At 35.1% G+C, this 13,109-nt stretch overlaps 1 long non-coding RNA gene across 2 annotated transcripts; it reads right to left on the bottom strand.

Moving 5' to 3' along the window:
• Positions 1–6,440: 6,440 nt before the first annotated feature.
• LOC118492308 lies at positions 6,441–10,393 on the bottom strand. Of its 2 annotated transcripts, XR_004893149.1 has the most exons (6): positions 10,052–10,393; positions 9,876–9,913; positions 8,912–8,998; positions 8,269–8,399; positions 6,817–6,943; positions 6,441–6,497 (listed from the first exon to the last, which is right to left on the bottom strand). It is a non-coding gene; the product is annotated as an uncharacterized LOC118492308 (long non-coding RNA). The 2 variants fall into 2 exon arrangements; XR_004893148.1 differs by lacking the exons at positions 9,876–9,913; positions 10,052–10,393 and having other exon boundaries at positions 8,912–9,535.
• Between the last annotated feature and the right edge of the window lie 2,716 nt (positions 10,394–13,109).

The following is a 13,109-nucleotide window of genomic DNA, read 5'->3' as shown; positions in this document are numbered from 1 at the left end:
AAAATGAAATGGGTCTTGATACTAATAAAAATGGTGGAGTGTATATATGTATGTGACCGTACATATATATATGTGTGTATGAGTCATGAAGTTTGATTTTCTTGTTAAGTACTTGTTTATGTTGATGCATGTTCTTGAATATAGTTAAAATGCAAGTATTTGATGATTTGTGCAAGATATGATAAATGATCAATTAAATCAGCAAGTAAACATGAATAAATCACATGTTTGATGCATCTAAACTCATATGAAAAGATGATGATATGATAGTGTGCTTTAGACACTTGTACATGAAGGAATATGTTGATTTAAGGCTCAAGAAGTGATAAAAAATGGTTGTATGGCAAAAGTGATTTTGAACAGATTATAAACACTAAAAATAACATTATTTGGTGTAATATAATGGCATGAAACTTTGACATAAGGTTGATAACTTTACATGTTGTACATATAGGTTAAAAAGTGGTAAAATATGTGAAATTTGCATGACTTATATGCTCTATTTAAGACCTGCACTATTGTGAGTATAACCATTATTTTATTCAGTAAATAACATGGGTTGTGTCAAAATTTCAAGTCGTTTCGATTTCGGATGGTTCGGGTAACGTTTGATGCAAAACTATGCGGTAAAACGGTTAAAAATCGCCTTTTCGGAGGACTTTTACAAAACTGTTTTAGATCAGTAACCAAACTGATATTTTTGGTATAAAAATAAGTATTTTAACTTATATCAAGTTTACTTTGTGTTTGGTTAGTCATACGTGGCTTCCGACGTCCAAAAATGTTACCGAAACGCTAAAATAAGTGTTTTTTTCAACATAACTAGAATGGGTTGTTCATAAGTAAATTTAATGTGTCACAATGAGCTATGTGTTTTACAATATGTGTATGATGATGTGTTAGTGTTGACAAGATTATGCGTATTACGCTTGAGTATATGTATATATACAAATACACCAAAATAATCAAAAATAATAACTTTTCGAGAAAACTCAAAGTTATGTGAAAATTCCAAGTATCGGAGAAACTTCGGTATTTATGTGAATTTTGATTATTAAAAATCATCCTTACTTTATTTAGGACGCATAAACAATTTGAGGGATTGTGTTAACATTTAAAAACGCACCCAAGGTGAGTACATAGTTCCCTTATTTTACTGTTTTCAATTGTTTTGGGGTCATATGTATCAAAACGATTTCGATGTTTTCACGATGGTTTCAAAAACGATTAAGGTGGTTTATACAAAACTAATAACGATTTCGATGTTTTCACGATGGTTTCAAAAACGATTAAGGTGGTTTATACAAAACTAATAACGATTTCGATGTTTTAACGATGGTTTCAAAAACGATTAAGGTGGTTTACACAAAACTAATAACGATTTCGATAAGGTATACACGACTTGTTGGTTGTAATTACATAACGAATGACATTCATTAACATTGATCAAGCCGACCAGTATTAGGTTATGGTACCATAGGATCTGACAAATCCCGTTATTGCACTGCACCCATGGTTATGTGTGGGGGTTGTGGGTAACGACTGAATCTGATAACTTTTAACTTACCCTTTGGAGGTTTGTTAATGCGAAAACGAGTTGAACAATAATCGAGTCACACAGGTTTGAATGTTATTAGCGAGACGACCAAAAGTAGTTCACTATTAAAACGAATACGATTTTGAGACGAGTTAAACGATTTGAAACGAGATACACGAGGTGAAACGAGTAAACGATTTGGGAACGACTTGGAAACGATGTTAAACGATTTCGATAAGCGATTGATTTTTGGTTAAGTGTTTGGATAACGTGACGGGTGTAATGTGGTGAAAACATGGTAGATACGCCGATGGTACTTCTTATATATAAGTGTTTTCATCATATTACATATCGTGGCGTTATTTAGTTCACTTGGGTAAACAATTTTGAAACGATATCACACAACGATGTTTTTCGAAGAGATATAAACTATGCGAGTTTTTAACGAGTTTTTACAAGATGTTTTGCAAGTTGGTGTTCTAAAGCAAAGGTTTTTGGGTTAAGGATCATGGCTACGAGGTTTTATAAACTATAACCCACTTTATTCGGGTTGGTCAATTAAGTTGCAATATTATACTCTTTTCAAAACAAAGTTTTAATAAAGTATTGCAACACTTAAACTAGCCATGAATTCGACACTCCTATAAAACCTATGTACTCGCCAGCATTTCTTTGCTGACTAAGTTTTTACATATGTTTCAGGTGTTGCTACTTGAATGACTGCTAGGATGCATGCGTCACATAGGATCTGGACGAGGCCTTAGTGACATAATAACTATGATAGACGATATAAAACTGTTTATTCTATGTTAAGACAATGCAATGTTTAATATTATCGATAAAACGAAACACTTTTTTTATCCATGGTTATGAAACGATTGCTTCTGTTACAACACTCCCCGATGTTTCCGCCACGGTTTGTTGTCCTACGTGGTCGGGGTGTGACATATTGACCCGTCGGTTTTCATATGCAGAAATCCATTATTCCGACTAATTTCTATAGAGGAGTTCGTGATTCACAATTGATAGGAATGTCTGATTACTCAAGAGAGGTTACATTTGTTCACTTTTTTTTAATTTATTCAGATTTTTTTTCATTATTCTCACTATTTTCTATTTATTATAGGGCCTTCCCGTGTTTGCTATCGGTGCAGGCCTCTCAGACATTCGACAAAGCAGCTATAAGACTTCGGTTAAAGGACTTGAGAATTTAACTTATTATATTGATTGGAAATCTAATGATATATGTATATCTGAATTATAGATTATGTGCCATCGCACATTCAAATTAATGAATATCGGGACCGTGTGATATTGGTGAGAAAACATGAAATGTTTTATAAGTAAAACATAATTGTTTCAATCACATTTGATTGTAAATGTGTAATTAAATTCTAACCTTCAGTTCTAAAAAAAGGAATGGACTAAAAAAAGGAATGGACGATATATATATCGGCAAGTGTGTGAATGTTTTAGATATGAGTGGCCTAAAGCTTTTTGCATTGAACCAGATTAAGGTATATTTATTAGCACATATTATTATATTTTGTTTTAATTTAAACAAATATTTACTGATAGAATATTGATGTCTTGCCACTGCAGCTGCTAACAACATCTACTTTTGTTGTTCTCAACTACCCGAAGAAAACAATCACATATATACAGTAAATTGGTCTCAACTACCATGAGAAAACGATCATATATTATATAGTAAACTAGTTTTAGAACCCGTGTATTACACGGGTTGATTAAAGATAATATCTTATCATTATCATCGTTTACATAAAATGTTATGATTAAATACACGTTAAAACGCAAACGAATTTGTAAGACTACGGCGACAAATTGAAATACATGAATATGTAATGATCAAAATTCGTTGAAAATCTCCTTAAAAACCACATTAGTTGTGTTATACGTATTGTTAACGTCCTACGTTAAATACTGCTATATACACCAAAAGTCGTTAAAAGTCTTGTTTATACACTTACTTAGAACCAACCTTTTAAAACTTTACATGTTGAAAAGGATCAGTTCAAAAGTCTTCTTCATTAAGACCGCTGACATTAAATAGCTATGAGTAGATGATTGCTTCATTAAAGGTTGTGAAGTTTTCCCCCATTCCTGCAGATGAACTCTTTAACTTCCATCAACAATGCAACCAATTCTTTCATTGTAGGTCTCTCCGCGGGTGAAGAATTCACACAAAACATCGCGATCCCAAGCGTTAGTAGCATTTCTTGGACCATTTGATCCGGCATCCCTTGTAACTGGCGGATCTAGAAAATCTTCGTAGCGGTAATGTTTTATAAAAAAGCGGTAACGAAATTGAAAAAAGGTCAAAGAAATGTCAAATTTTCCCACAATTTACATTACTGCCGGAGGGCCAAGCGGTAGCGAAGGCTACCCCTTCCCCTAAGGTAGGTCCACCCCTGCTTGTAACTTGGCGTCTAGTATGGTGATCGTGGGCTCAAAACTGCCCATTTTCTTTTTGACCCACTCGACTATATGTGAAACCTCCCTGACCCGATTCTCGACCGCATTACGTCCACTTATGATCTCTAGTAACACCACTCTGTAACTGTAGACGTCACTCTTTTCTGTTATGTTCATTGTGTAACCATACTCTGCAAAAAAATAGAAAAAAATAAATAAGTCCATATATGAATCTATCTTTTTAAAGTGATTAACAAAAATATTCTTCTAATACGAATATTTAGAATAATCATATTAGATATTCTTGTTCCTCAAGTGGTCTTAAAATGCTTGTCAATTTCAAGAGACAGGTCGGATAAAAAATCAGGTAAAAAGAAAACAGATCAAATGGGCCGAAAACATTGCCCAAAACATATTGTTGTGCAAAAAAAGTTTAAAACATACCTGATCACTATTGTGATATTATAGTTTTTTAACAAAAGAAAATATGTAGAATGTATCCGAAATCGGGTATGTTTTGAAATCAACCGAAGATTTAACTATTTTGACCCATTACTCAACACGAAAAATAACACTCTTAACGTTTGTACACCATGTTAAAGGACAATATCCATAGGATTGGCTACCCGTAACACAAACTAATGGGTTTGGCCTGTTTCAAATGGGCTGAAAACAATGTTAATGATTTGAAGCATTTTGATCGGTTATAAACAACAGACTAAATCCACTGGTTAAAATGATAATTAGCTCGTGATTCAACGATAACAACAAAAAAAACTTGCCTGGAGCGATGTATCCATATGATCCAGTGACCCGTGACATGGCATGCTGATAATTGGCAGAATTCATTGGTTTCGCGAGCCCGAAATCAACCAAATAAGCCTCATATTTGCAGTCGAGAAGAATATTATTGCACTTAACATCTCTATGAAGAATTGCAGGCACACAATCTTGATGAATATAAGCGAGCCCTTGTGCGGATCCAACCGCGATCTTGTACCTCGTTTCCCAATCCGAATTCCGATTACTTTGCAACGTGAAACCTCCCTGACCCGATTCTCGACCGCACTACGTCCACTTAAGATCTCTAGTAACACCACTTTGTAACTGTAGACGTCACTCTTTTCTGTTATGTTCATTGTGTAACCATATTCAGCAAAAAAATAGAAAAAAAATAAATAAGTCCATATATGAATCTATCTTTTTAAAGTGATTAACAAAAATATTCTTCTAATATGAATATTTAGAATTAAGTTAATCATATTAGATATTCTTGTTCCTCAAGTGGTCTTAAAATGCATGTCAATTTCAAGAGACGGGTCAAATAAAAAATCAGGTAAAAAGAAAACGGATCAAATGGGCCGAAAACATTGCCCAAAACATATTGTTGTGCAAAAAAAGTTTAAAACATACCTGATCACTATTGTGATATTATAGTTTTTTAACAAAAGAAAATATGTAAAATGTATCCGAAATCGGGTATGTTTTGAAATCAACCAAAGATTTAACTGTTTTGACCCATTACTCAACACGAAAAATAACACTCTTAACGTTTGTACACCATGTTAAAGGACAATATCCATAGGATTGGCTACCCGTAACACACAAACTAATGGGTTTGGCCTGTTTCAAACGGGCTGAATTTTGATCGGTTATAAACAACAGACTAAATCCACTGGTTAGAATGATAATTAGCTCGTGATTCAATGATAACAACAAAAAAAACTTGCCTGGAGCGATGTATCCATATAATCCAGTGACCCGTGACATGGCATGCTGATAATTGGCAGAATTCATTAGTTTCGCGAGCCCGAAATCAACCAAATAAGCCTCATATTTGCAGTCGAGAAGAATATTATTGCACTTAACATCTTTATGAAGAATTGCAGGCACACAATCTTGATGAATATAAGCGAGCCCTTGTGCGGATCCAACCGCGATCTTGTACCTCGTTTCCCAATCCGAATTCCGATTACTTTGCAACAACTGCTGTAAATTCCAATTTGGAATGTGATTGTAAAGCAATAGATTCACACTTTTATTAGAACAATACCCCAAAACTTTCACTATATTTTGATGTCGATTATGACCCAGAATTTGAATTTCAGCTGCAAACGCGACCCGAATGGCTGGCCACGCCTAGCTAAGCGACGCCCCACCACACCCCTAGTTTTTGAGTATTAGCTTGTGGATCCCACCCTCGCCATATGTCGAACAATTCCCCCAACCCAAGCCACTCCACACCCAATAGTCTTATATTACAATGCAAACAAATTTAAAGTGAATTTAACTAACCTTAACAGTTATCTCAGCTTTATAAGGTCTAGCTGCACCCCATATAAAACATAAAATAGTAAACAAAACAATAAAACTCAAAAGAGCCATTAAAGCTTGTAATCTTCTAGTAATAAAATAATTCAAATCAACAACTGAAAGTAAAAAAAGTGAAATAAATTACGAAAATTACCAAAGCGCGATGCATGTAGAAGGGGTTGTGTTGAATTCCGGCAATTCCTTCAGCTAGCTATTTACGATATTCGCTTTTAGTTTCAGCTAAACTTCAGTATCGGTACTAACAACATGTAGAGTTGCGTACATCATAATTGTTAATGAAGGATAAAACAATATATTGTACGGCTAATAAGGAAACCGTTACGAATTCAAACTTCAACAATCCATTTTTAAAGAGTAAAAAAACATGCGTAGTAAAGTCAAACATTAAAGAATTGCAATACGGTAACAAAAAAATTCCCTAGAAGGGGTATTTCATGAAGAAAATTAAAAAAATCAAATTACACGATATACATACAGTGCAATTAAACAAACCAAATTCAAATACGTACCCCTGGTGTATAAGGTGGACCCCACTCGTCTGGGACTTTCATGAATCTGTCGATTTCATCAAACATGTTGACATCAAAATTGTGTGCTCTGTCTAGCTTGTACCTTCTCATTGGCAAGCTCAGCTTCCTGCAAGTCACGGGCACACAAAATAAATTAATTTTTATGGTTTGTTAGAATATAGTTGCTAAGTTTTGAGTTGTAAAAGCGGCAACAAAATTGCTAAAGTTTGTGAGAAAAAAAAGTACCTGAGGAGTGTTGTACTCGATGAAGCAATAACCTCAGTGTCTTCAACAATGCAGCCACTTCCTTTTGACCCACTCGCCTATATGTGAACCCTCCCTGACCCGATTCTCGACCGCACTACGTCTACTTAAGATCTCTAGTAACACCACTCCGTCACTGTAGACATCACTCTTTTCTGTTATGTTCGTTGTGTAACTGTATTCTTCAAAAATAGAAAAAATAAATAAAGCCATACATGAATCTATCTTTTTAAAGTGATTAACAAAAATATTCTTATAATATGAATATTTAGGATTAAGTTAATCATATTAGATATTCTTGTTCCTCAAGTGGTCTTCAAATGCATGTCAATTTCAAGAGACGGGTCAAATAAAAAATCAGGTAAAAAGAAAACGGGTCAAATGGGCCGAAAACATTGCCCAAAACATATTTTTGTGCAAAAAAAAAAAAAAGTTTAAAACATACCTGATCACTATTGTGATATTATAGTTTTTTAACAAAAGAAAGTATGTAAAATGTATCCGAAATTTGGTATGTTTTGAAATCAACCAAAGATTTAACTGTTTTGACCCATTACTCAACCCGAAAAATAACACTCTTAACGTTTGTACACCATGTTAAAGGACAATATCCATAGGATTAGCTACCCGTAACACACAAACTAATGGGTTTGACCTGTTTCAAACGGGCTGAAAACAATGTTAATGATTTGAAGCATTTTGATCGGTTATAAACAACAGATTAAATCCACTGGTTAGAATGATAATTAGCTCGTGATTCAACGATAACAACAAAAAAATACTTGCTTAAGACCCCATGTATTACACGGGTTGTATAAAGAAAATACTTCTTATAAATCTATTGATTTGATAAATTGCACATTAATATAATTTTGTTTTGCAATCATGATTAGCAGAATATATATTTCATAATAAAATAAAATAAAATAAAATATATGCGCGGGTCCTTAAGACAAAATGTGGGGCAATAACCACCGGAACTACAACCAATTATTGTTTATACATAGTTCTTATAAATATATGTATTAACCATCTGGTGGGACAAAAGATATTAAATTGTTATCATCATAAAAGTATTATTAATAGTAGCTTTACAGAGACACCGTTTATTTGTGTTCAATTAGTGTGTTGGTTAATAGTTAATGTATAAATAATGAATATCAGTTAGGAAGAGGGATCAATGGTTACCTTTCTTTTGACCATCTATCAGTTGGATCCCTCCCTGATTACTGAACCAAGTTCCCAAAGCGTGTCATGTGCAAGGGAAGTTATAATCTTGTTGTCTTCGTCTTCCACGAAAAGTTAAGGCCTTTTGAATCCTAAAAAGTACATCATCAGTTTATTGCTGAAATTGATAGGTAGGATATGGTTACAATTATGGAAAGTAGCAGGTCAAATTAAATACCATTAACCTTATATAGACATGTATATGAATGTTTCAAACTACCTTCAAATACTGGTCCGTATCGGAACCGAATCATACCGGACCGGGTATTTTCGGTAACAAAAAGTGCACCTCAATCAACCCGTTTACCCATTTGCAGAAAATCATTTAAGTAATTGGGTATTTTAAAGAAAAAAAACTAAAAAAATAACACCCATTTGACCCCTTTCAAGCTGACTCTGTTTTAAACCATTACCCAACCATCTTCCCATCTCTAGCCAAATAGTATCAGTGGAACTTCACAACCCTTAGGTTGTGAGTCAAGTTTCTTTAAAAAGCATTAGCAAAACAATTAGTTGACCCTTTGTAAAAGAACTATTTCTAAGAAAATACATCTGAATAAATGCCAAGGGAAATACATGCCAGAAAGACAAAAGATGTAGATACCAAGCATTTCCAGAGGAGCACCAAAATTTTCCTTTGCTTCTGTTGACATGCTTAGCCAAAGCCCGAGCTCCATCACTCAAAACTAAGCTTTTAACCTCAAGCCAAAGTGAAGTTAAGTTGTCAAAAAGCAGAGGCTTGTGTATAATACGAATACGGAAACAGTGGTATGTTGTTTATGAAATCCATAAGGGATACATGAATGGTAAAACAAACAAAGATTTCACCTGTATATATGAAGAGAGATAGATGGCAAAATAAAACTCAAAACACAAAAACTTATACCCAGATGTTTTACCAGAAATTACTCAACTAGACCAAACATTGACCTAGAATTATATAGCATAAAAAAAGATCAACTTCAAAAACAACATGAAAACATGCCATCCCAAGTTTCCTTGACCCTAACAGTAACATAGGGCCGGCTCAATCATTTTGGTGGCCTAAAGCGATTTAAAAACTTGAGGCCTTTTTCAAAAAAAAAAAAAAAAAAACCTATTTGAGAAAAACCCTCCTTTACCCGGGCTTGGATTCGCTGAAATATATTATAATGATTTTAAGAACAATTAATGTATACCAATGAAAGAAGATTCACAATTAGAGAAAGAGTAACTGCTGTTAACACTAAAATGCTAAAATTTAGATTACAAAACTTAAAGCAGACTTAAACAAAATATATTATAATGATTTAAAGAAGAGTAATCACAAACATATAGTTCTATGTGTCGGTCAACTGGTCAAGAGCTAAACATCATCAGTAATAACATGATGACTACAAAGCTTGCAGCAAACTTAAACAAATAAAATCATATCAACAGTGGTTCAAATCAGGCCCTAATTTTAAAACTTCAAAGTAATTCAACCATTCACACCCGAATCAAACATCATTATCAGAAAATTAAAAACAAACAAAACCACATGCGAATATCTTTAGTTTGCGAAAAGATCTGGGATAAGCAAGACTTACCTTCAGTCCAACGATGCTCCAGCAAGCACTCTCAGTTGCTGCAAAAAACTGTGGTATTATACGACTACATTATCAGAAAATTAAAAATCGACAAAACCACATACGAACATAACTAAATTCATAACACATAATTACAATGGAATCGAACAGATATTTCGGTTGTAAGAATTCCGTACCCTAATCGATGAGCTTCAAATGGTTAGATTTTCCATACATTCATCACTCCTTCACAACTTACCAGACCTAGTTTTACTTGTACCACCTAGGAAGTGAGGCCCTTGAAAAGTGGTGGCCCAAAGCTTTTGCCTCATTTGGCTCACCCTTGGGCCAGGCCTGCATTATAGTGTATATGATCTTCTAAACAAATAGGCAGCAATTAACAGATTCATGAGGCTCAGAGAATGCAAAAGGACCAAGCCACCATGGCTGCAATAGGGGTTGCAGGTACTAAACTGCCATCCTCCATAGCTGCCACACCATGGCGACTTATTGCCTTTATTTTTTATAACTCATCACAGCCTCTGGTTAACAACGATCCATTTAAACAAACACAGGTACAATTCCAATTTAACGGTCGTTAAATTACTATTCCTAACCACCATACAACCATTTCACCACACGGTACAACACCAAACAACTATAAAATGTTACCGGTTGATGTTGTATCATTTTATAGTGCATAAATGAAGATACCAATGAACCGGGATCGCCATAAGTCCAACAAAACCCTAGCCTCCATGCCCGGAGGCGGTGGCTAGGTATTCTAAACCAGCGTTAACATTGATACCTAACTATCAACGACTGTCCAGTGACGACCACCCTCCTGACAACACAAAATCACCATGACCAACACCTATTCCGACTGTGGCAACCATGGTCTCAGGTTTTTAACAAAAAAACACAATTCAATGACTTTACATAACTCTCAATTCAGTGACAAACAAATAGCCACAACTCGAGAAACATAAATCCAACCAACAATGATAATAATATGAACTCAAAAACCCAACAATTATTACTAAACTAAATAAAATAAACCGTTAATCAAAGCATATAGCAGGTTCCGTCCGATAAGAATTGGATAATATGCTAAATTCTCAGATTTAAAAAACCAACCACCTGCTCTAGCTATAGCAATTGCAGGTTTATGTGAATATGAAATTACTAAAAAATGAAAATAACCAGAGAGAATGTAGGTGACGATGATGATTTGAAAAGAATCAAAGAAAGACGTGTCACCAGAAAAAGGAAAGGGGAAATAAGATGCAATTGGGTAAAACGCGTGGCTTACCGTAACATTGCACCGCCGATTACAGTAATCATAGCAAGAACCACCACCATCGTAATCTCTGTTATCATCAACCACCACCGACAATTGTGGAGGAAACCCTAGCTGACCAGAATCGTGGCTATAAACCTTAACTGACCGGAATAGTGGCTATAGCTCTAGCCATCACCTGGAACAACCGTCGATCGTCTGAAACCCAACTTGAAAGTCGCAGATGAGTAAGACCTAGGGTTTATGATTTAAAAAAAAGTGTGAAAGGAAAGGTCTGGGTATTTATGAAATAGGATTTAGATTGAAGAGAAGAGGGGCATAGATTGATAAGCTGGGTGACGGGAAGAGTTCTAGGGTTTGTTTCCAGCCTTTAGGGATTAGGAAACATGAATAGAAAAGCAATTGAAGAAGATGAGAAGCATGAGACATGACGATACATCAGCACATAAATTAGGGAAAACAGCGTGTGAGAGAAGGAGCTAATGTGATAAAGGAGAATAGAGAAAGAGTTTGGCGCCCAGAGGTGAATTCTCTGGCCTAAGAAGGTGTCCACATCACCCAATTGATTGGCCAAAAATAGGACATGTGGCAAAGATGAATTATTTTAGTATAGTAGATAGATGTGATAGACAGGAGGCGCGTATCAGTCAGCTTGTAGGGAAAAAAGTTGCTCAAACTTGTGGTATGTTTTCTTTCATACTACATGTCTTCTACATTATTATGCATAAACTATAGCCTATTAATACCTTCTTTAAATTAGTGTTGTTCACTTTGCAACGAAAATTATAATTTGAACTGCTAACTAAGGTTATGGAATATGGCAAACCAAATTGGGTTGGTTGGGTTGCCCAGACCGACCAAACTAGCCTAAAGGGTTTGAAAAAAATGGCAAAGGAAAACGGTTGGGTTTGTTGGGTCGATTGGACCCGCCAAACCAACCGTAAATCGTGGATGGTACCGTATAGATATCTTACCGGCTGACTAACCCATAAAGATGGTTCGGTTGGTTTCAACTATTTATAAACACACTACTTCGAATTATAGGATGACTCTTAGGATATGTACAAACAGCAATAGTTGAGAGTGTTGGCTATTCTAAACAATAATCTTCGATGTCACAGTACGCAGCCAAAAGGCAGTGTGCCGCCTTTTGGTTCCAACAGAATAAAATGTGCCGAGACCGGCTTCTGATCGTACTCGAGCTACTTTAAGACAGACGATGAAACAAAGGTTACTCAGACTTTAGTTGCTTCTTAAAGAAACGGTTATTGTATTTATTTGTTATCAACCTGTGTTTATTAGTGTACACAATTATTTATATAACGTGTTTATTAGTGTACACAATTATTTATATAATGTTGTAGTTATAGTTGTTACTCGTTTTATGATGACGAAAGAAGTATGATAATCTTAAACAGAACTTGTGAAAAGCTGTTCGATTGCACGTCAATTTCGTTGTCCACGGTGCAACGTGCGCGGGTCACTTTTTTAGTTTTATCTAAATTACAACTTAATCCTCTAGTTACATTGGGGGGATTTGATTAGTGGTGGAGGATGTTAGATGATGATGGGGGTCATGGATGTCACATCCCAATTTCCACGTGTATCACCGGTGGGCCCGGTGGGGGATTACCGTGACGTAGTTGGCAACAATATAGTCAAACCACAATATATAAATGCACAGCGGAAGCATAAAGATAGATATAATTCAACCATTTACTGTAATATCAAATGTATCACTAGTAGTTGAATAGTATCCACAGGAGGGATCAAAATAAACAAAAATATTGTTCAACAGATAAGACATCAAGCTTGCGAGACTTCTTAAGATGCTAAGGAGCTATTGCCAGCCGATTACGTGTAGTACCTGCACTTAATCTTTTTGGGAAAATACGTCAGTTTACACTGGTAAATACATTCAACCGACACTTTTGTAAAATGTTTATTAAAATTGA

This window comes from Helianthus annuus, chromosome 5 (genome assembly GCF_002127325.2).
Source record: "Helianthus annuus cultivar XRQ/B chromosome 5, HanXRQr2.0-SUNRISE, whole genome shotgun sequence".
Classification (NCBI taxonomy): Eukaryota; Viridiplantae; Streptophyta; class Magnoliopsida; order Asterales; family Asteraceae; genus Helianthus; species Helianthus annuus.
This window is presented reverse-complemented; position numbering and strand designations above follow the sequence as displayed.